General features: G+C 42.8%; 1 protein-coding gene across 3 annotated transcripts in view; it reads right to left on the reverse strand.

Moving 5' to 3' along the window:
• The window catches only part of beat-VI (Immunoglobulin domain-containing protein beaten path VI), a 76,735-nt gene extending 60,408 nt beyond the window's left edge, over window positions 1-16,327 (reverse strand). For all 3 annotated transcript variants that reach the window (XM_089462899.1, XM_089462898.1, XM_018000682.2), the window contains exon 1: window positions 15,605-16,327. The gene's annotated coding sequence lies outside the window, so the exon portion shown is untranslated. The remainder of the gene's footprint in view (window positions 1-15,604) is intronic.
• Between the last annotated feature and the right edge of the window lie 4,828 nt (window positions 16,328-21,155).

Consider the following 21,155-nt stretch of genomic DNA (forward strand, 5'->3'; position numbering starts at 1 on the left):
TTTAAATATTTTCACGCAAATAAACTAAACTGTAAGCCGATGCGCAGCAAATGCTCGCAAATGGTTTTTGCAGCCAAAAAAAAAAAAAAAACGAAGAGAAGCGAAAAATGAAAAAAATCAGAAAATCGCAAAACGTGCTTCACATATTTGCGGAACATGGCTCATCCGCTCAGATTCTTCGCAGCCCCATCATAAATACATCAGTCGGGTGCAGGCCTGCCAGGAGCACTTGAAGGCTGCGTCACCGACGCAGACGCCGCCTGTCGCTGGCAGCGTGTCACGCGACCTGTCAGCAGCCATAATCTGACATTTTTATTAAAATGTTTGCGCAGCGAACATTAACTGTGACAACTTAGAGGCCCGGCCCGGCCCGGCCCAGCCCAGTCCGACCGGCCCCCGAGGACCAGAGCAGTGCACAGCACCAGAAGGACTCGGCCCTGAGCCCTGGGACGGGACATCCTGTGCTCCTTTAGCTGCTCACTTGATAGTCATCCTTTTTGTCATTTTCTCAGCTCATCATTGATTGTTCTGCTCCCGAGCGCATCACAAGGAGCTGCGCTGCTGCTAAGCGAGCTAAGTAAGTGCTCCTTTGTGCGCATTTCGCACGTGCTGTCGCTCGGGTTATCCCAGCTCAGGTTCTGGACATTCGTTTTTCTTTAATTGCACAATGATCTTTTAATGGACTAGAGCTAAAATCATGAAAAATTATAAGAATGAAGGGTTTCATTATTAAAGCCCTAATTGGGCAAATTAATGCCAATGGTATAAACACACCGACACCAGCTAACCATAATATATTCAAATAGCTCTACTCGAATTGAAAAAGAAATAACAAAAATCATATTATAGTTTTCAGTTTAGTTCCATTTTACTGAATGGTGTGAGGGAGCATCATTTGGCTATGGCATTCAGCTTAGGCAGCAAAGTTTCGCTCACAAAATCCCTCACACACACACACACACACACAAACAGACACCTACACCCACACACACACAACGACACATCGTTCGTTTTGCAGCTTACGCACACCCATGTGACGTATTAGGCTCGCCCGATTGATGCATAAATAAACAAGTAAGAAAGCTCTAGTCGAGACTGCTCGACTACGAGATCCCCTGAACCCTTGGAGCAATAGATATTTCAATAATTTTTAGCGTCTTTCAGCTTACACAAGAAGCACACACACACACGTACGCACACACAGGCATACATACACACACACGCATACAGACACACATACACACACACACACGCATACACACACAAACGCATACACACATATACACAAACATTTACATACATATACACACACAAGCATAAACACGCATGGGCGGCAGTGAGCGCTTACTATAAGAACTTGATTGCTTAATAAATTTTTTTGTGGACGTACGATCTTCATGAAACTTTCAGATTATGATTATAACATGGATATGCGTGTAATTGCCCAAGCACAAGTCTCTAGTATTTGAAATACGTTTTTTACAAAAGTGATGGTGAGGGCGTGAATTTAAGGGTGGGGGGTAAATTTTAACAAAAACCGAAATTGTAAAAATTGCATATAAGCATATATAAAAAATTTGGAGACTCTAGCAATAAAGGTGTAGAAGATATAATTTTATAACTGGTTTTCGATAAGGTTTTTTATCGATAAAAAAATATTGGGATGAGTTATCGATTTTTAATGATAAACTTGATATGCGCGCTGTAATTACGGACATTTTAAAAAAAATTTGAAGTCTCTAGCTCTTATATCTTCTGAAATCGACGCGTTCATACATACGGACAGACGGACAGACGGACGGACGGACAGACGGACAGACGGACAGACGGACAGACGGACAGACAGACGGACAGGGCCAAATCAACTCAGCTCGTCGCCCTGATCAAGAATATATATACTTTGTGGGGTCTGCCACGCCTCCTTCTGCCTGTTACATACATTTCAACAAAACCATTATACCCTGATTTCCCATTGAAAATGGGTTCAGGGTATAAAAATCAAGCGTAATATACAGATTCGGGCAAAGTACATTTTCATGTTTCCGTTAGCAGCGCTTAAAATAAAAGCGAAACAAAATTTAAGTACAGCTGAGCCTATGCCATCTCCCAGTAACTAGTGGGGTATATATTTTGGGGAGTGCTCAAGTTAGTCCCCTCAACAAAAGTAAAACTCTTTACCCTCTTGATAGGCAAATAAAATATTAATATTTGAGTTGGTTTTAAAGCTCGCAAGGGATGAAATTCGAATTTAGTTTTGTTTTTCATTTAGAAAATTTTTTATTATATTCGCTGTGTGGCATTTTGGTTTATAATAATGATAAGCAGAATTAGTTATTTTTATGTGTGGCTTTAATTCTAGTTTCACTAAATTCTGATTACCAAAAAAAAAAAAAACTTGACTTGCTTCAAATTCATAGAATTTGTGTGTGAATTGTTAAAGTTTTTGAAGAGGAATTTCGCATATATACCAGATTGAATATGTACCAAGAGAAGCGCTTGGCAATTCGAGTACCTACTGCACCCACCATAAAACAGAGATTTCTTCATGTTTTGTCCTTCACGAGGATCCCTTAGTGCTTTTGTATATACTGCAAAGTTAGAGTTTATCCATTGCAATCGATTAGACTGAAGACATTCAGCACTCAGCCATTGTGAATGTAGATATCGCACGCGCACCCTTATGCCTGTATTTTACAATTTTTCAATTTCAGGCAATTTGGAGGTGGGCATATTTTTGTTTACTTTGCTGGCAGACGATTTTATTCAGTTTTCGTTTTGTTTTTCTCTTTCTGCCAAACTCACGCACATACACGCACACAGACACACACACACACACAGGCAGCCAGCTGACGCAGCGCGAATCAATCAAATCAATGTGGAGCTGTTGCCCCTGCCAGGGTTTCGGATTGTATGTTTGGTTTTTTGTTGTGGTAGCGGCGCGGGTATAGCAAGAAATGCCAAACAATAAAAAGCAAATACGGTCGCAGACAAAGATCACACACAACCACCCACACACACGCACACGCACACATGCACGCACACATAATACAAAGTGGCGTAAACTAACTAAATAACAGTAACAATAACTTAAGTGTGCTTTTTGTATTAGCAAGGGCAGCGCACGCTTGATGGGCCACTGGGCTACTGGGCTAGTGGGCGAGTGGACTGGTGAGCTGAGGGACCATCTCGATATCTAGGTTCAACTCCCGACCCGCCTCGGCACCCAGCCACGGGCGTCTGCTGCAAAGTTTTTATTTATACACACGTTTCGTGTGCTGCAAAAGCAGCAGCAGGAGCGGCAGCAGGAGCAGTGGCAGCAGCAGCAGCAGGAGGAGGAGGAGCAGCAGCAGCAGCATGGACTGGGAAAATGGCAATCGCTACGTTTCGTTTCATTCGTTTGTTCGTTCGTTTGTTTGTTTGTTTATTTGTCATTTGCTTTGTTTCGTGTGTTGGCAATCTATGCCATGCTCCTAAATTGACTGGCCAGGCAAGTGGAGCATACACACATACATACACACACTCACTCGCATCTACATTCAGTAGACGAAGGAAAGAATCCCGTACGATTGTTAAAGCTCACGTACCGCACACAGCAGTGAGACCAACGGCCACATGTCGTATACGTAACGTGGCATATCTTTTCGCCAACCATCTACACCGCATCCCCAGTCCCCCTGTCCCACCCACCTCCTCTATCTTTGTGTATTTGCAATCAGCCACAGAGAGCGGCTAGCCGCGCGCCCAAGCGACAAGTGCTCACATTCTCAAACAAACACAGACCCACACATGCACACATGCACACACACACGTTCACACACCCGGACACACACACTCCGAAGTTTCGATACTTTTAATTATTGCGTACATGACCGTAACACTCTCGCCGGACTTTAGAGGTGACAGCAGTCAGGTCCGAGGACCGGACCCGTTTAGTGCACGTATGTATTAATCAGAGAGAAAGAGAGAGAGAGGGAGAGACAGAGAGAAAGATGTGAAGTTTTTTCATTCTTCTGCCTTGTTCGTTCGCCCCATTATTCCCAGCTCAGGTCCCGCTCAGCTTGTGAGGGATATTGTGCGTGTGTTTTGTCTTGGGCTGGACTGCGCTAGTTTTCTGACTTTGTACCTTTGGACAGAAAGTTTGGCTTCATTAAAAATCAGTAGACGTTTCATATTTTCAAGAACGTGACACAACGTGCCCGAAATCTGAAAGCCCTTAGGCTGGCGAGGCTGGGGAGCAATTATGAGACCGCATGCCTGTATTTTTGGCGAGCAAGTCTTGTGGCTAACCTGATTGACGCATAAACAGGCAATTAAATGTAAAAAGCAGTTTCAATTGTTGCAATCACCTGCAGCAAGAGTGCGTTAAATGAATTTCCACGCACGCATTTCAAATCAAATCTACGAAAATTTAATTTCAGGCTCGCTTTCATGCTCCGGCGAATGTGCGTGCGTGTCCCATGTGATACGCAACAGAAATGCCAACACACACACACACACGCATACTTACCAAAATCGGTAAGGTCCTGAGCGTGTGTGTGTGTGTGCGTTGGCGCGTTTGCCTCTGCCTGCGCCTGGCCTGGCGCCTGGTCTCCTCCATCTATGACCAGGCTACGGGCACGTTTCTAGATTTGTTTACTTTGTAGCCAGTGGGGCGCACAAATAAATTTCTATAAATTCTTGCGCGGCATTTCATTTGCCGTACTCGTTGTCCTAAAATGCCAGCAGAGTCAGTCACAGACTAGGTTTCGAGTGCACCCTATGAGCCGGGAGAGCGACAGGAGAAGCGGGGCCTCTGGCTTATTTATTTATTCATTCGCTGCGCTCTCTCGCAACTCGTGTGTGTTTGTTTGCAATTTTCTGAGCGAAACGATATGCCAGAGTTAGGTGGCAGACACAAAAGCAACCAGCAGCAGGAGCAGCAGGAGCAGCAGCGGAAGAAGAAGCAGCTGACTTCAAATAGCATCTAGAGACAGCACGCACTGTGACCCCGGATTGCAAACCTCATTCCTAAGCATATTTAGAAACATCGCTGCCCATAATGTTGACCCGAATTTTTGGCAAAATGTTTACACATAAATAAAGCAACAAGAGCGCGAGTATTTCAGCATTTCGCACTTTGAATGCCCTGCAAGAGTTTTCCATTAAATATAATATTTAAATAGGAACATGTAAAATACTCAAAATAGTAATACAATTAATATTTATTTCACTATAAAATAAAAGAATGTGATATGTGCTATATATTTTACTTTTATAAATAAAATAGATCGACTTCAATGAAAGAGTATCTCATAGGCATTTTGTGGCAACCACAAATGATGCGCCAAGGGACAACTGCGCAATGTTGGGTCAACAGACGGGTTAAGTCCTTCAATGTATTTTATCTTCGCAGAGCAACACTTGGGCTGGAAATATTGCCAAAGGAAAATAAATAAGATTCGATTTATGTGTGTGTAGTCCCAGAAAGCGTTCCTCCAATGGGCTTCCGTGTTTATTTATAGACGCTCAAATAGTTCGTTTAGCATGCTCTTCGGCAATCTGCAATCGTCATTCAGCATTCGGCATTCGGCATGCGACGTTGGGGACTTTTATCACACAAGTTTTGTGTTTCACTTTCAGGCCGCAAACATTTTTATTTGCGTTGCGGATTTGTGTATTGTGCGCCATGTTTCGCTTCCTGTGGCAGCACATTTTTAATGAATTTACACGACGCGTCGTGGGGATATCGTATAGATTCGACCTCATTTCATATTCAAAACACATTCGGTAAATATTGATACGAGCGCAAATTGTTTAAAATACGCAATTCCAGCTACAGTTCAAGACAAATTGTTAACTAAAACCGAAAAACGCAAATCATGCGATTTTACAAAGTTTCTCTGCTGCGCAACCCATGCGTCGTATACTTGATTATGAACAATCAGACGCAGAATTTGCCAATTCTCTTGGCGCCCGGCAAAAACCTAGCTAATTGTATAATTAGGAGTCCCAGCAGCCAGCCCTTTATACCGCAGTCTATCGTAACCCGATCAAGTAAATTAAAATTGATGCTGATGCCAATTTTTTAGTTTCAAACTTTTTTTACTTACCCCACCCCCACAAAGAAGCACCACAAAATGATTAATTATGCCTCCAAAGCTGCACGTCAAAGCAGTGAATTTTACTTTTGAGCTACCGGAGGGTATTAGTTCATAGTGGCAAGCCAAAAAAGAGGGATAGCTTAGAGCCGGATATCGTTATGGCCACATAAAATTTGCGGCTTTTTGTGGAAAATCATTGCCCCATTGGCGCTTCATTGTATAAGTGTAAAAGTTTTTCGATTATGCAAAAGTTGATCGCAGTGGCATTACTCACACACACACACACGCACACACAGATACACTGGCATAAATTAGCACACACTCGCTAAGCCTTAAGCTAATTTAGCAATTTTCACTCTGCATGAGAGATAACAAATGCAGTAAAATCGAGCATTTTAATTGGAAATCTTTGACAGCGCATAGCATTTGGATATTGCATGTACGATTGTTGTGAGTGAGCGACTTGCTGCCAAAGACTGTCATGCGAGTGTGTAAGGAAAAACATTGATTGATTTATCTGTCAGTGGATTGGAAGGCAGTCGAGTGTGCACAATGCTCAAAGCTCGCACAGGGGGCCGAAGCAAGAATTGAATGTAAAAATTGCAATTGTTAACTCAACTTGTACCGTTGTTTTTCAGTTCAGTTGAATCGTTGCGTCGTTTCCCCATTCCCTTGCCCTGCCTCGCCTCGGCTCAGTCTGGAGTTTGCTGTCTATTTTCTGCTTATTTGAGTTGCCTTCATGTCTTTCACTGTCACTTAGTTAGCTTTGTGCCCGGACGCTGGCCAAGCAAAAAATTTATGCAATATTTTTGTTGTCTTTCTCATAGGTCGATCGACCCGGCACATCATATGCCGAGCTGCCTTTGTGTAGGCCCACATGTATGTAGACCAGGCAGTGGTCAAACTTCATTTAAAAATCACATGCCTTGCACACGCAGCGCACGTCCAGGCCCATAAACTTGCCACATTTACATAATATGCTGCCCCATGCCACACAGAACTAGTCAACAACGGAGCAGCAGGCAGCAAAGCATCCAAACTTGGCACGGAACGTATTTCACCAATAAATTGAGGAAATGCTTTGCTGCAAACTTCACTCCGGTTGCCCCGCCTCATGTGCTGGCTGACATTGCTTAAAGGAATGACTTGATTTTTGATTTCGGAACTCAAGCCAAATATCGCTTTGCTCACAAGCTCTGATGACTGTCCCCTTAAAGAGGAATTTAAACTGCTGCTGTTTGTGGCTTGTTATATACACAAGGCTTTATTAATAGCAATCGAGCAATGAATATGTGTGAGTTGAAAATCAAAAACGAAATACTCAATACCGTTACACAACTGTTAGCCAGCAAACTGAAGCAAAATATGTAGAAAATACAGAAAATACTCTATCAAATATTTAATGAACAAACGAGTAGAGATGATGCTGGTTTAAGTCAAACTTTTGTCATATTTTTGAGGAAAAAAAAAATAGTTACATGAACTGATAAACTTTTGCTATTAGAAAATGAACAGAAAATAGAAAGTGTTAAGAAAAATTCTTCGGTAAAAATATATTTAAAAATTTATTTCAATCCTAATAAATTAAATATATAATCACCTCGTGCCTAGAATTGAACACAATGTTGCAAAGCTCTTAAATACATTTCCAGTTTAATGTTTGTTTTTGTTTTTTTTTTTTTTTTTTTTTTTTTTTCTCAGAATAATTTTAGTTTATTTATTTATTTTTTTCAGAAAATTGTTTGTTTAAGGTCAACTTTTGTCATATTCAGATTTTTCGGGCGAAAAATCAACAAAAAAGTATTTTTTTTTTTCTATTAAAAATAAACAGAAAATGTTAAGAAAAATGCATCGGAATTCACATATAAAAAATGTTTTATGTTATTTTTCAATCTTCAATCTATATAGAATACAAAAGAAAAGCCCGTGCCTAGAACTGATTACGATGTTGCAAAGCTCGTAAATACTTTTGCCAGTTTGTTGCTGCAACTTAATCAACCTGTGCGTCTGCTCGAATAGTTTAATGCCAATTGGAGGCCGTGTGGCAAATTTAAATGTGCTGCAAGTCTTCGATTAATTCATTATGGTTGGGCAGCTAGACAAACTGTCAACGTGCGCCAGTTGTCAATGTTGTAGTTAAGGGCTTAGCTGTGGCATTAGACGTCGATTTAGCGATGGGCCGGGACACACGCACTCCAAGCGGGAAGTTTTGGTGTGCTAAGAACGCTTAAAAGCGCTTCGGGCCGGGCTTAGGCAAACTTATGAATGTGCGTGATCACAACAGATATAGGCACACACACACACACACACACACACACACGCTGACTAACACATTGAAGTGTTGGTGTCAGAGAGCTGATAAAATGGGAAGCGGATTAAGAGGTGCTTTCTGTTCACAGACTGCTACTACCACCCAGCTACATCACCAGCCAACCACCCAACCACCCAAACCCTGACTATGACTATGAGTCAGGGCCTGTCGCCGTCGTACAATCAGTAAATGGCACTTGATTCACGGCGCAAGTGGAATTTTTGATAACTTTAGCCCAAGAAGAGGCAAAGTTGGTCAAAAAGTTGGCTGTCGCTTTAATGCGTATAAATGCTTAGCTAGGCCAGGCTAGGCTAGGCCACGATGGGATAGGCTAGCTGGCTGACAGTGTGTATAAGTGAGTATGATTCGAAGGCAATGACTGTGCCGCTCTCAAAGCCAAGTTAAATCCAGTGCTGACTTGGTCGCTCTGCTTTACGTGCTTTCGCTGGTGCTTTCTTTCCTTTTCTCTTTCATTTTGTTTGTTTTGTTCGCTTCGTTTCTTTTTTGTTACGCAAAGTTGACAAAGTTTGCAGCTTGAACATTTGCGCCTCAACGCACAGGCAAGCACACACACACTCGAATACTCACACACCCATACACCCACACTCGCGCACTAACTGGCACACTCTCACATATACATAATTCAAGTGGAAGCTGGCAACACGTCACACAAATGTCGCCAAAAGCAACTCTCAATGCACGCCATCAATCTTGGGTCTAGTCCCGGCGCTGCGCTCTGCGCAATTGAATTATTACAACGGGTCGAACAGCGTTTTGCCCGCTGGTCACTTAACCAGCAGCAGCAGTAGCAACAATAGCAGCAACAACAGCAGCAACAATAACAGCTACAACAATAACACTAACATCAACATGAGCATTACTTAGCAGCTAGACAGCCAGCGGCCAAAGGCGACGTCGATAACAAGACAACAAGAGCAACGACACTCATTTGCAGTCCTGTTTGTGTATTTAAGTTAGCCATTTGGCCATTTGGACATTTGGCCCCGCCTTGAGCAGAGCTGTCAAATGGAAAAGATTCAAAAATAGCTAGAAATAAATTTATAACTTTAATTTGTAAACTATATAAGCTATAGTAAATATGATAAGTTGATAAGCAAGCGCTTTCATCAAGAACAATTACCATTGTATAATTAAATAATAATATATTTGTCTATGAATCATGACGTTAGGCATAACACTAGTCCAGTCTGTCATGATTAATTAAGTGCTGATCAAAAGTTAACTGATGTCCATAAACACACACACACACACATACATACACACTCATGTTGACAACAAATTTTAATACTTTCTGCAAGCGAACTTCTATTAAAATAATTATATTTACAATGTTGACATTCATGAAAGGCAGAACCTTAATTAAATCACAGTTTGGGTTGCTAGGTTTCCATGTATGCCATACAAAGTAAAAACTCGTTTCTTCTCCATCAATAACTATTGCAAAACTCTTTCAAAGCAAATAATATTGTGAAAGTTTGAGCTGCTTAGACTAGTCTCAGTCTTTCTGTGCGCCTTAGTTATAGAACCTACTAGAGTCTCCATGTCCATCAGCCTCACACACAAAGGTTTGGCTATAAAACGGCTAATCTGCCATCACTGCTGTGGCTTTCTAGCACTTGACCTTGTGGCTGTGACAGCTGCGTGTACATTTTCTTGTTGTACGCGCAGAAAATTAAAACAATTTTAACAGCTACTCTCGATGTCGTCCGTCGTTAGTTGCTTGTCGCTTGTCGTCTACGTTGCTCCATAAATAAAACATGTCAGCTTGTTATTGCTGGGTCCAGACAGCGTTTGAGCCTGGTCCAGAGTTCAGGTCGTGGCTCGCGCTGCTTGTTAGTGCTATTGGTATTGGTATTGGCATTAGTATTGGTATAGGAATTGGTATTGCCTTTGTTATTGAACTATTTACATTTGTTGCTGGGCTGCTGCCGCTAATTTACGACTGCTGCTGAGGGAAGCAGGAGCAGGAGCAGGAGCAGGAGCAGGAGAAGTCGGCCCTTTTGGTGTCTGCACATTAACGTGGCCCTTAAGCAACCAGCAAATTGTTGTACATAAATAAATATGCGACGCATAAATCGCTCTGCTATAAACAAGCCAAAACAGGCGTCAACCGATTTATAGCCATTGATTTTCCAACGCCCTGCGTGTGATAGAAGCTCAGCCCCATCCGTCGGCCCGGCCGAAAGTGAAACTTTTTTGAAGCTCACAAGTTTGCAGGTCAGCCGCAACGCTTTAATATGGGCAACGAGTGTATTGGCCATATTGTCAGCTGGGGCCTTGTTGCTGTTTGGGCCCGTTGTCACGGCCCAACTGACACTTATTAGATAAGTTTCTGCGACTGGCCGAGACTGCTGCTGCTCAGCTCATCATTTGGCCATTCGCACGACGCACGACGCACGACGGGACAGACTGACTCTGATTTTAATTACTTAGCTTAGCTAAAAATACATTCATTCGAGCGCGCCGAGGGCCTGCACTCTAAAGCCAGAGCTTAGGCGCAGCCATTAGAGACTTCGTTGTCTTAGCCTTAGCATTTGAATTGATCAAAAATATAGCAAAGCAATTCGGGCACTTGCTGGAGCGGCGCTGGAACCTGGCCGGGTATAGACAATTTCATTCAATCTATAAGTAATTTCTTTGCCGTTTTTATCACTCGGCTGCTGACTGGCTGCTGGCTGCCAGCCGATGAGCTGAGACCACCCACGTGATTTGAATATTTTTCCAATAAACTTCAACAGCTTTTCAACTTGCAGTCTGAGGCAACAGCCACAGCCTTAGCCTCTGCCTCAGCCCTATTTGGCCTGTCGGGTCGGGCCGTCTTTCTGTCTTTATCTATTGGAATTTAAATTCCCAGGCTCACTTTCATGTCCGGCTGAGTGTTTTTCCTGCTTGGCTACGCCTCAATTCTCTCTCTCGCTCACTCACTCTCACTCTGCCCTGCTCCACATTGCCCTGCTCTGTTTTGCTTTGCTCTGCTTTGCTTTTGTGCTCGCGAACTTAAGCTTAATCGAATTTGCCGCAAATTGGCAATAAATTTTAATTCTGAATAGATATCCCAGCGTTGATTGAAGTTAATCAAAGCCCGACCACGTTCTACATTTCGCCACTAGTCGGTCTGGGAAGCCGGTCGAGCGGCCTGCACTTCATTTACAATCTAGTTCATCCGGGGCATTGTAGCTGTTTTTCTTGCTTTTGTGGCAGGCCAATGCACTTGTGTCCAAAACCCATTCAATTTGTAGGCGAAAGCGCCGAGTGCAAGCAACAGCAAAAAGAGGGCACCCATAAAATAAAAGGAATCCAACGGTAAACAAGTTGCAAAGAGCGAAAGGCAAAAACAACGGCCCTCACCTTAGCCAATGAATAAATTTTATTTTTTGTTGTCACCCGCCAAGCGCCAACGGCCACCCACCACCCGCTGCCCAACACCCGCTCATCTAGCTCCTGTTGCTGTCGTTTTTGCAAGCACTTCATCAAATTCATTCAGAGCTGCGACATCGCGTTGAATACCCTGTACTTGACTGACTCTAACAAGGGCTGAGAGGGCTGCTTAGGAGACTCGCGCCAGGCTCAAGCACCCATTGGCGTCGCCATTGGAATGGGTATCTTGAGAGAGCAACGAATGATATACATGATAAGAAGATTGCTTTATCACTATCCCCTCCAACTAAATCGAAGCGGCTTGCAGGTGACTAGCGAGCTCATCCCTTGAGTTGTTTTTTCGCATTTGAGCCCTAATCAACTAAAAATGCCATGGCAACCGAGAGGCAACAGCAACAACACCAACGACAACGAAGAGCACGAACTGCATCAACGAAGGACAATTTTGCTGCTGAAATGCCGGCGGCTGTCTGGGTAACGAGCAGGACGATTACGCCCACTTTGCGGGCCCCAGTCCTGCCTAGCTGCTTGGCCATCACTCGCTGTCAGCGTCGTCATTCACGGCGTCTGTCTGTCGCCCAAATTCAAGAGCGGCTCCACTGGCGTGCCCCTTGCCGTGCGAATGGTGACAGGCTTGGCACGGAGTGGGCATGGAGTGGGCGGGATGGAACCAGTTGAAGTTGCAACGTTTTGACACTAATTTCATTTTGTTGAAGCATTTTTTGTGGCAGCGCCAAAGTGTTCTGCCAAAGACCAACAAATAATAGAAAATAAAATAAAAGAGAATCATAGCCCCGCCCTCTAAAAAATATACGAATGAAAATAATAAAACTGGTTGTCACACATCCGTTTCCGGAGGGTGACTCGCAGAAGCTGCACCAAACTTATTATTGAGTTGCACTACATTTAATTTCAATTTCAAACAGCTCGAAAAAGCTGCTCAAGTGCTACGCCCATTTATTTACTTTTCGCGAAGTAATTTTGTTTGCATTTCAACTTAACTGCAAATTGTAAACGGCTCTTAGACTCTACAGCCAAATTGACGAGTGGGCGGGGCAGCTACACTCGCTACAGCTACAGATACACAGAAACAGATACAAATTGATGGCAGCCACTTGTTTCGGCTCGTTTAACAAAGTTCTCAAGTGCGTCAGAGTACAGGATTTGCATCTCGGCCGGAGAGTATGCAATGGCAGCTAAAAGCAACTTAATTTACAGCATTACCGCCAGCTGTACTTCACGCTATGTGGCAACGCAGCAAAAAGCGCCTTTCTACGAAATTCTCAAACCACAAAAATGAAAGTAGAGCCAACAAAAAGTTCCCCCTTTTCATATTTTCACTATGTAAATGTGCGGAAAAAATGATTGCTCAAATAAAAAATGTTGACAAACAATAAAAATATGTAAAAGTAGAAAAATGCAGCCTCTTTTCATATATGAACTGCTTTTATTCATATTTGAGCATTTTAATTGTTTCATTTTTTGTATACAAAACTTAAATTTCTTGTCATAGCTGACTAAACCTGCTTTTTGTTACTCTCCGATAAGCGACAATAATATTCATGATTGGGTTTTTGTTCAGTTTCAATACAAATTTATATGCTATATACTCAATTCCAATAAATTTTTTCTATACATTTGTGAATGTATTACGCCAATTAATGTTATTTATATATAAACCAAAGTGGGTCATATTGACATATCGTTAGAAAAAAATTAAAATAAATAAATGAACTATAACATTATAATAAAGGATTAACGACAGTTTGTGACATATTGAAAAAGTCTATATGAATTTTAGGTGTCAAGTTGGATGCACGGACGGCCTTGGCTAGTTCGGCTGATCAAGGTTATATCTGAATGAAATGGTGGACCATGTTAACAACTGTCAGCATAAAAAATATATTCAGTTAAACTATATTCATATTTCAGTTAAACTAAATTTGTTTATAATGCAAATATCCCTTGTATCTTTTATTATTATGAACTGTAACTTTTTCCATTTTTAATAACAGCTTTAAAATTTGGTATATACTCCCCATGATGTATTCATATTTAATAAACATAAATTAGCATGCTGGCCAATATATAACTTAACTGCAGCTACTATATTATAAAACAATGCTTATATTAATTCGCACAGTGGGATCAGCAGATGAATTGGTTTAAATGAAAAATCTTTGGAATATTCATTGCTTTGACTTTTGGACAGGTGCGATTCTCATGATTTATTACTGCCTATGCAGAGCTTAACCGTATACACAATTGCAAAATCAATCGCTGGGATTTGGTTTTGTTTCGATTGTGGCAATCAGCCTGCCATTCGACGGCTACACTGCGTGCCAGAGACGCTGCCTGGCACAACGACAACACCAACAACACCAACAACACAAACAACAACAACAATATCACTCCATTCACACTCTCTCCTGCCCTGTTTATCCTATATGGCTGTGCGTTGTGCTGTCATCAATTCGCAATGCCAATGCGTGTGTGGCACGCTTTAATGCGAAATTCTGATTGCGCTCGAATGGCTTCATTTATTTTCACCAAGAAAAAACAAGAAAAATTGAGGAAAAAAAAAAAGCACGAGAGAATACGCGAAAAAAAAGCATCAGAAAACAAACTCGACAGTTGTACATAATATTTCACTTATGCATGTGCGCCCCCAGTGAGAAAGTGTGTGCGCGCGTGGAATCGCAAAGTGAAATGAATGAGTGGCATGCGTAGCGTTAGAAAATTTGTTATAGCAATTTGAACTGTCAACGCAAAACCAAAAAAGTAAATTAAGAAATATTTGAAATTTAATTCACTCCCACTGACTTTTGACAGAGTCTCTCACTCTCTGGGTGTGAGTGTGTGTGAGTAATACAGTTTCAAATGTAACTAGCAGGAGTCTGGCAGGTGTCAGCTGCTGACTGCCATGCGTCTGTCGTGACACACAGCCCTTGGGCATAGCAGAGGCAGGCGACATGCAAAATTAGGCGACTGTCACGAATTTAAAATAACTTTTAATTCATTCTTGATGAGGATGCGGCTGCGGCTGCTTCTGCTGCTGCTGCTGGTGCTGGTACTATTCCTGCTCAGACCTCCACGCAAGCACCACATGGCGTATGAGTGCGGCTGGCAAATGTGCCCCAGCCGGTTGCTATAGCTGCCACGCCTCCCTAACTCCCTAACATAACTCGAGCTTAGCATAAACAACTGCACAAGCATAAATGTTCGTTAAGCCCAGTCCCCTCCCCCCGCCCAGATGCTTGTCTAAGCGACACAGAGCAATTGGGAACTTGGAAGTGATGCGACGGGCAGGAATTGGCGCCGGGACTCTGCCATATAATTATTTAGTTTCCAGTTGGACGGAATTTGTGAGCCGGCATGGGTATGTAAATATCAGGTAACCAAGCGCATAGAGCGCCCAACGCCCAACACCCAGCACCCAGCAGCCGGCAGCCAGCAGTGTGGCCGCCTTCGATTGCCATAAATCACGTTGATTAGGCCAAGGGGAGATATGCGTGTGGCCAGTGCGGTGTCAACTGCTGCATGTGTGGGCATTAAATGTCGGTTTAGTTTAGTTCAGCTCAGGTGCGCCACACTATGCGGCACTTAACCAAAATTCGAAGACCAACTGAATAATGGGATAGGACAACAGCGAGATGAAAGCGGAGAGTTTGCATAAATTATGCATCAGCGCGCGTTCGTCTAATGCACAAAAGGAGTCTGACAGGCGAAACGGGCGGGGAGCTGAGCTGAACTGAGCTGAAAGGAAATATAAAACGCGGCCAAGGCGCATTGAACCAAACTCACAAACACTAACCTGTTTTCCTAGCTGTTTCAATAAGCTAACGCGACGGGCAGAGCTCCTTGTTGTTGTGGTTGTTGTTCTTATTGTTATTATTTGAGCTGCTGCTGCTGCTACTGCTGCTGCTCCTGCTGCTCCTGCTGCCGTTTGTGCTGCTGGCTGGTTATGATTTCTAATCCATGCACGTTTTGCTTTTAATATTTATTTTGCGCTTTTTCACACTTTTACACATAAACACACAGAGACACCAACGCACCGAGATTGGGGCAGAGACGGAGGCAGACGCACACGCAGAGATCAAAGGTTGGCAAACTGTCTGGTCCTGGCGATGGGATCTATTGCCAGCTGTTGTTGGTGCTTTGCTTTAAGGGTTTTGAATATCGATGATTATTACGCTTGGGCTCTTATCATGCACGCCGCGCATCGTGCCAGAGTTCATCAATGCAAATTGCCAGGGAATAGAAGCGGCGAGTCCATAATAAACCGGCACACAGCGAAGGACCTTCAATTACCTTAGAGATTCTCCGCGGAGTCTCTGCAGTTATGGCTGACTATTGAATCAATGGGCAGTGGACGAATGTTGGATTCTTATTTAATGTTCGCATATTCAATTGTTGTTGTTTACTTTTGTTGACTGACTGTTCCCAGTGGAACGAACTCGTTAGGAGCGCGAATGGGTGTACCCTAACACTAGTCAACCGAACCGCACGAAAGACATTTTCAAACTGATTGCAGGCGAACGAGCGCTGAAACGACGAACCGACGAAACCGCCAAAATCCACGAGCCGACGAACGAGCATCGTGTAGAGCGCAACGAATCGACACGAGGCCAAGTGGAGAGTGAAAATAAGGCCCAACGACTGCCGACTGTAGAGTGTGGAACGTGGATGCTGTGTGCCAATGCCAAATGTTTCAACTGCTGATAAGCGGCTAGTTGCTGGCATTTGACTTTCAATTGGTTTCGGCCCTCTCAGCTCGACAACAATTTATATTTTGCACGTTGCGCGCATTTAAATGCTTTCGCTTATTGTCTCTCTCTCTCTCTCTCTCTGCCACCCATACTTTATATGTGCGTGTGTGTGTGTTGGGCACTTTTTTAATCACTTAAAAATTTATGCGGCACTTTTTGTCGACACGTGCGTGTCAAAATGTTAGCGCTTGGCCAAAAGATTAACATCGAGGAACGCCCATGCTGCCAACTTTATTACAGTGACAAACAGAGCATTTATATACACGCTCACACACACACACACACACACAGATAAATATATGTATATACATATATATAATGCAATGCTTAACTAATGGAAATATTTCTTGCAGCCAGCGCTCCAAACGGCAGTTTCCTTTTACGAGCGCGTAATAAGAAAGAGTGAAACGTGCAACCAGCCATGAGCTGGACGTGATGCGTGGCCACGGCCAGAGCGGAGTCAAACCTGAGCGCACGTTAACTAAACACTCAGTCACACACACACACAGACAGACACACACAGGTACACATACATACAGTGCACTCACTTACGGCAGTGCAGTGTTTAAGTCTTGTAAATTAAAAGCTTGCCATAATCCTTGTAAAATTAAAAATACCAAAGGCAGCAAAAGCCGCTGCACAAGAGCAAATCTAAGAAGCGTAGCAAGAAAAATAAAGATAAGTGGAGACAGAGACAGACACAGAGAAAGAGACAAAGAGAGAGAGAGAGAGGGAGATGTGAGAGTGTGAGAGAGAGCAAAAGAGAGGCATTTAAAGTTAGCCGGTTCTCTGTTTTGGGTTAGTGGGACAATTTTAGTGGAGTCGTGGCCTCGTGTCTATGAGGTCTTCGTGGCAGCCGTTGAAGCTGCTTCAGCCAGCAATTAAAATCAAGTTGGGTTTATTTACTATGGGCAACGCTATCATACAGATGTCGCCGTGGCAAGCGGGTGCATTTCACACCTTAGTGCACTTAAGCGGCAACGCCAACGGCAACGGCTCGGCTTCTGGCTCACTGCTCCTGCTTCAGCTCCAGCTCCAGCTGAAGTGTTTGCCATTCGACACCCACTTGAACTTGAAGCAGACTTTGACTGCGACGGCAATGGCGACGGCAACTATGACTACGACAACTGGGAAAACAAGGACAAGAGTTTCCCAAGTATTTTTCAATTAAAACGTCGGCGAAACTTGCACGCATGATAAGCACAAAAGTTGCTCATTGTCAGCGCCTAAAAGCATGCTACACCCATCGAAATCCAGCCGACCAGCCAGAAGTTTGCGCACGCGAATTGCAAAGAACACACACGGACACACACACACACGCACAGTCAACGACTCGGGCGACAATCAATCTCCCTTCGCCTTAGCATACGAAAATATTGTCATTGTGGCCTCCATTCTTATACCATATGCGACATATTTAAATCAGTGCAGGGCGGGTGAGCGGAAGTCAGGCAGTCACTTCCGACCGCTTAGGCAGTTGAAAAATTAACTTGTCTGACGCTGACGAACTGGCTATAATGACAACTGGCGCCAGCGCTTAAATAGGCCTACATATAGCTGGCTATAGGCGGATACCAGGGGGCGATTTCTTGGTTAAGTGCTGGGCCACAGCAGCAGCAGCAGCAGCTACTTATGTGACAATGCTGACGAATGGGAATCAAGCGGAGGGAAATATACAGTAATGTTCAGGCAGGACAGATTCAGGGCTGTGGGTGAGTGGGGGGAGGGAGCAGGGCGTGTTGGAGCAAGTTTTAGTGCCAGAAGCTGGACAACGTAGCGCCTGTTGCGCTGATGTCGGTTCGCCTCGCTGCTGACATGAGCTGCAAAGTGAAGCACGTGTTGGCATAGCAATTTGCCAGGACAACAACAACAACAGTAACAAAGGCTGGCAAACACTTTTATGTGCCGTAATGAAAAACTGTTATCTGTGTGCGCAATTTGAACGCAATTTGGTAACGCGTTTCGCCACATAAAACTTAAGTGACCCGAAACAAACACACACACCAACACACACACACACACATGTGAGCAAGTGTGAATGTGGTTGGGGGAATTGCTCTTCGAATGCGTTTTGGCATGTTTGTGCGTGCAGCCTGCAAAACTGTTGACATTTGCAGAAAAGCCAACAGCCAACAGGCAAAAGCCTGCAGCAACTGGCAAAACGGGCCAAAGACAATGGCAATGACGTTTGCGGCTGCGAGTGTGAGGAATGAAATTGTTTGGTGATTATGCCGCATTAAAGCCAAATGTGCCATGCGTAAAGTGCAAACATCCGTTACCAGTCGCCGTCACAGTCACTGTCACCAGTCACCAGTCACAAGTCACCAGTCACCATCAGCATCAGCATCACCATCACCATCACCGTCAGCATTCACCATTCTCATTCCCATCACCATCACCATTGCCGTCAACATTTCACAGTCGACGCACTTCAATTTTATTGACATGCCCAGCGTAAACGCCTCGCCACGCCCCGAATTTGGCCGTGAGCCGCTGCGCTTGCAACAGATTTTTTACAGCTGCATTGGCAACAGCAGCTAACATTAAAATTTCGAGTGTTGCTGGCTGAGCTAGAGCCGCAAACAGCTTCATTGAATCCAGCCAGAAGTGTAGAAAATAGTATAGAATTGCCATCGGATGCGCTCGACTGCCAGATATCCTGTACCATGTTTTTATATTCCATAAAGCAAGCATGCATATATAACATAATTATATATAACAAAAGATATCGTATTATTTTAGGTTTTGCATTTAGTGTCAGCTGAGTAATTTAACTATTGAATGCTGCTAAGATACCCTGTATGTCGCCGCCTAAGCAGTATATAAAGGCAGCATTATTTTCTATGGTGCAAGGTCTGCGCGGCCCTTGTTGACTACTAAAATTTATTAAATATTATTTTTTTCACTGCTATGCTCAAAGTTGTTGTTGCTGCTGTTGTTGCAGTTTTTTATACACCTCCTTTTATTATTATTTTCATTTTTTTTTTTTAGGGTTTCGCTTTGTTGCAGTGCGGCCAAAATTGCTGGCATGCTTAATCCATAAGAAGCTCTTGGCTCACATTTTTTGCAGCACACAGCAGAAAGAGGTAGCAAAACGAGCGAGCATTCGCGGGTTTAAGCTGTTATTTTTATACTTTTTTTAATATACATTTTGCATAATTTTCATATAAACATCACTCATACGCCACGTGCAGCGCACGGAGCCAAATAATAAGTAAAACAATTTTGCAAGCTTAACACAAATGAACACTTGTGGCTGTTACCCCCGCAGCGCCCACAGCCCCGCCTCTAGCCACTGATTCAACGCACTTCAGAACTACCTCCTGAAAATATTTTTTTCTGCTCAATAAACTTCAGTTTCACGAAACTAAAAACTGCAATCATAAATATGTGATATGTGTGCTCGCATGATGCCGACCCACGCGCATACCCTATTAAGCTGTGAAACACAAAAATGTGGCCCATGCGTCGCATGATGCATTGTGCCACGAGCCATCGAAATTTAATTAAAATTTAAAGCAGAATAAATACTCTGCATGGGCAAATATTGCATGAAACGCCTCGCACAATTTCCATAATTCCGAAACAATAGAAACCCTATATGTGTGCGTATGTAGTACATACACAAATATTATCACAATTTGCAATTTAGGAAGCATTTTGTAAATGAGTTTTCAATATGAAATATTTCATAGTCTTAGTTGCTTCAATACGGAGCTACGACCTGGGAAATGTCAACGACCCGGCTGTTGATGCTGATGCAGATCAAACAGTCTGGGTTTGTCTTTATCTGATTCCTTCTGAACTCTTCCTTCCACATTCACTTGAAGACACTTATTATTATATGTTATTGCCAGTAGGATATAGATTTCAGATTAAAAATCGCCCAGAATACAGAATTTTACTTCAAGTTATATGATCTATACTTATGCAGTATATACATACCTGTTCATTGGTGAATGTAATTGCTATTTGATGACACTCCTTTGAGTCGTTTCAAAGTAGATATAATCTCATCAGCTAATATTTTATAAATATTTATTTCTAATATAAAATAATATATAATGGTGATAATGTATATATTAAATAAACCTTCCTAGCGAAATTCAAAATTTGTATATTTTATTATTTAAACTTTAAACTTTTCATATGCATATTTTGAGATATAAGTAGAAATTTGAATACGACTTGGAAATATATTAAACTGTCGATATGCAATTTCAAAATGGAGCTTTTCGTTTTAAGGTTGATCAGATCGAATCTTATTTGGGCTTTGCTCATGTTATCGCTATCATTTAATCGTCTTCGGCTCTTTCAATGCTCCTGCCTACCTGAACTTTCACTGATAGTTGGCTCTGGGCCAGCTGGTGGCACTGCCTTTGCCTGGTAATTAAACGCCAACTGAAACGCAATGTGAAATAATAGAAGGCAAAAACAATGCAAACATATTTTCCACTTGCTTGCCTGCCTGTGCAGCTCCTCTCCCTCACTCTGCCGCTATCTTTCCCTTCTCTTCTTATTGTTGGCATTATTGTAGCTGTTTGTTTGGCTTATAGTTGAGAATAGTTGGGCGTTCGCAGCACCAACTCGAAAGGT

The sequence above is a fragment of the Drosophila arizonae genome, chromosome 2 (genome assembly GCF_054131065.1).
Source record: "Drosophila arizonae isolate 15081-1271.41 chromosome 2, UAZ_ARI_1.0, whole genome shotgun sequence".
NCBI classification, from domain to species: Eukaryota; Metazoa; Arthropoda; class Insecta; order Diptera; family Drosophilidae; genus Drosophila; species Drosophila arizonae.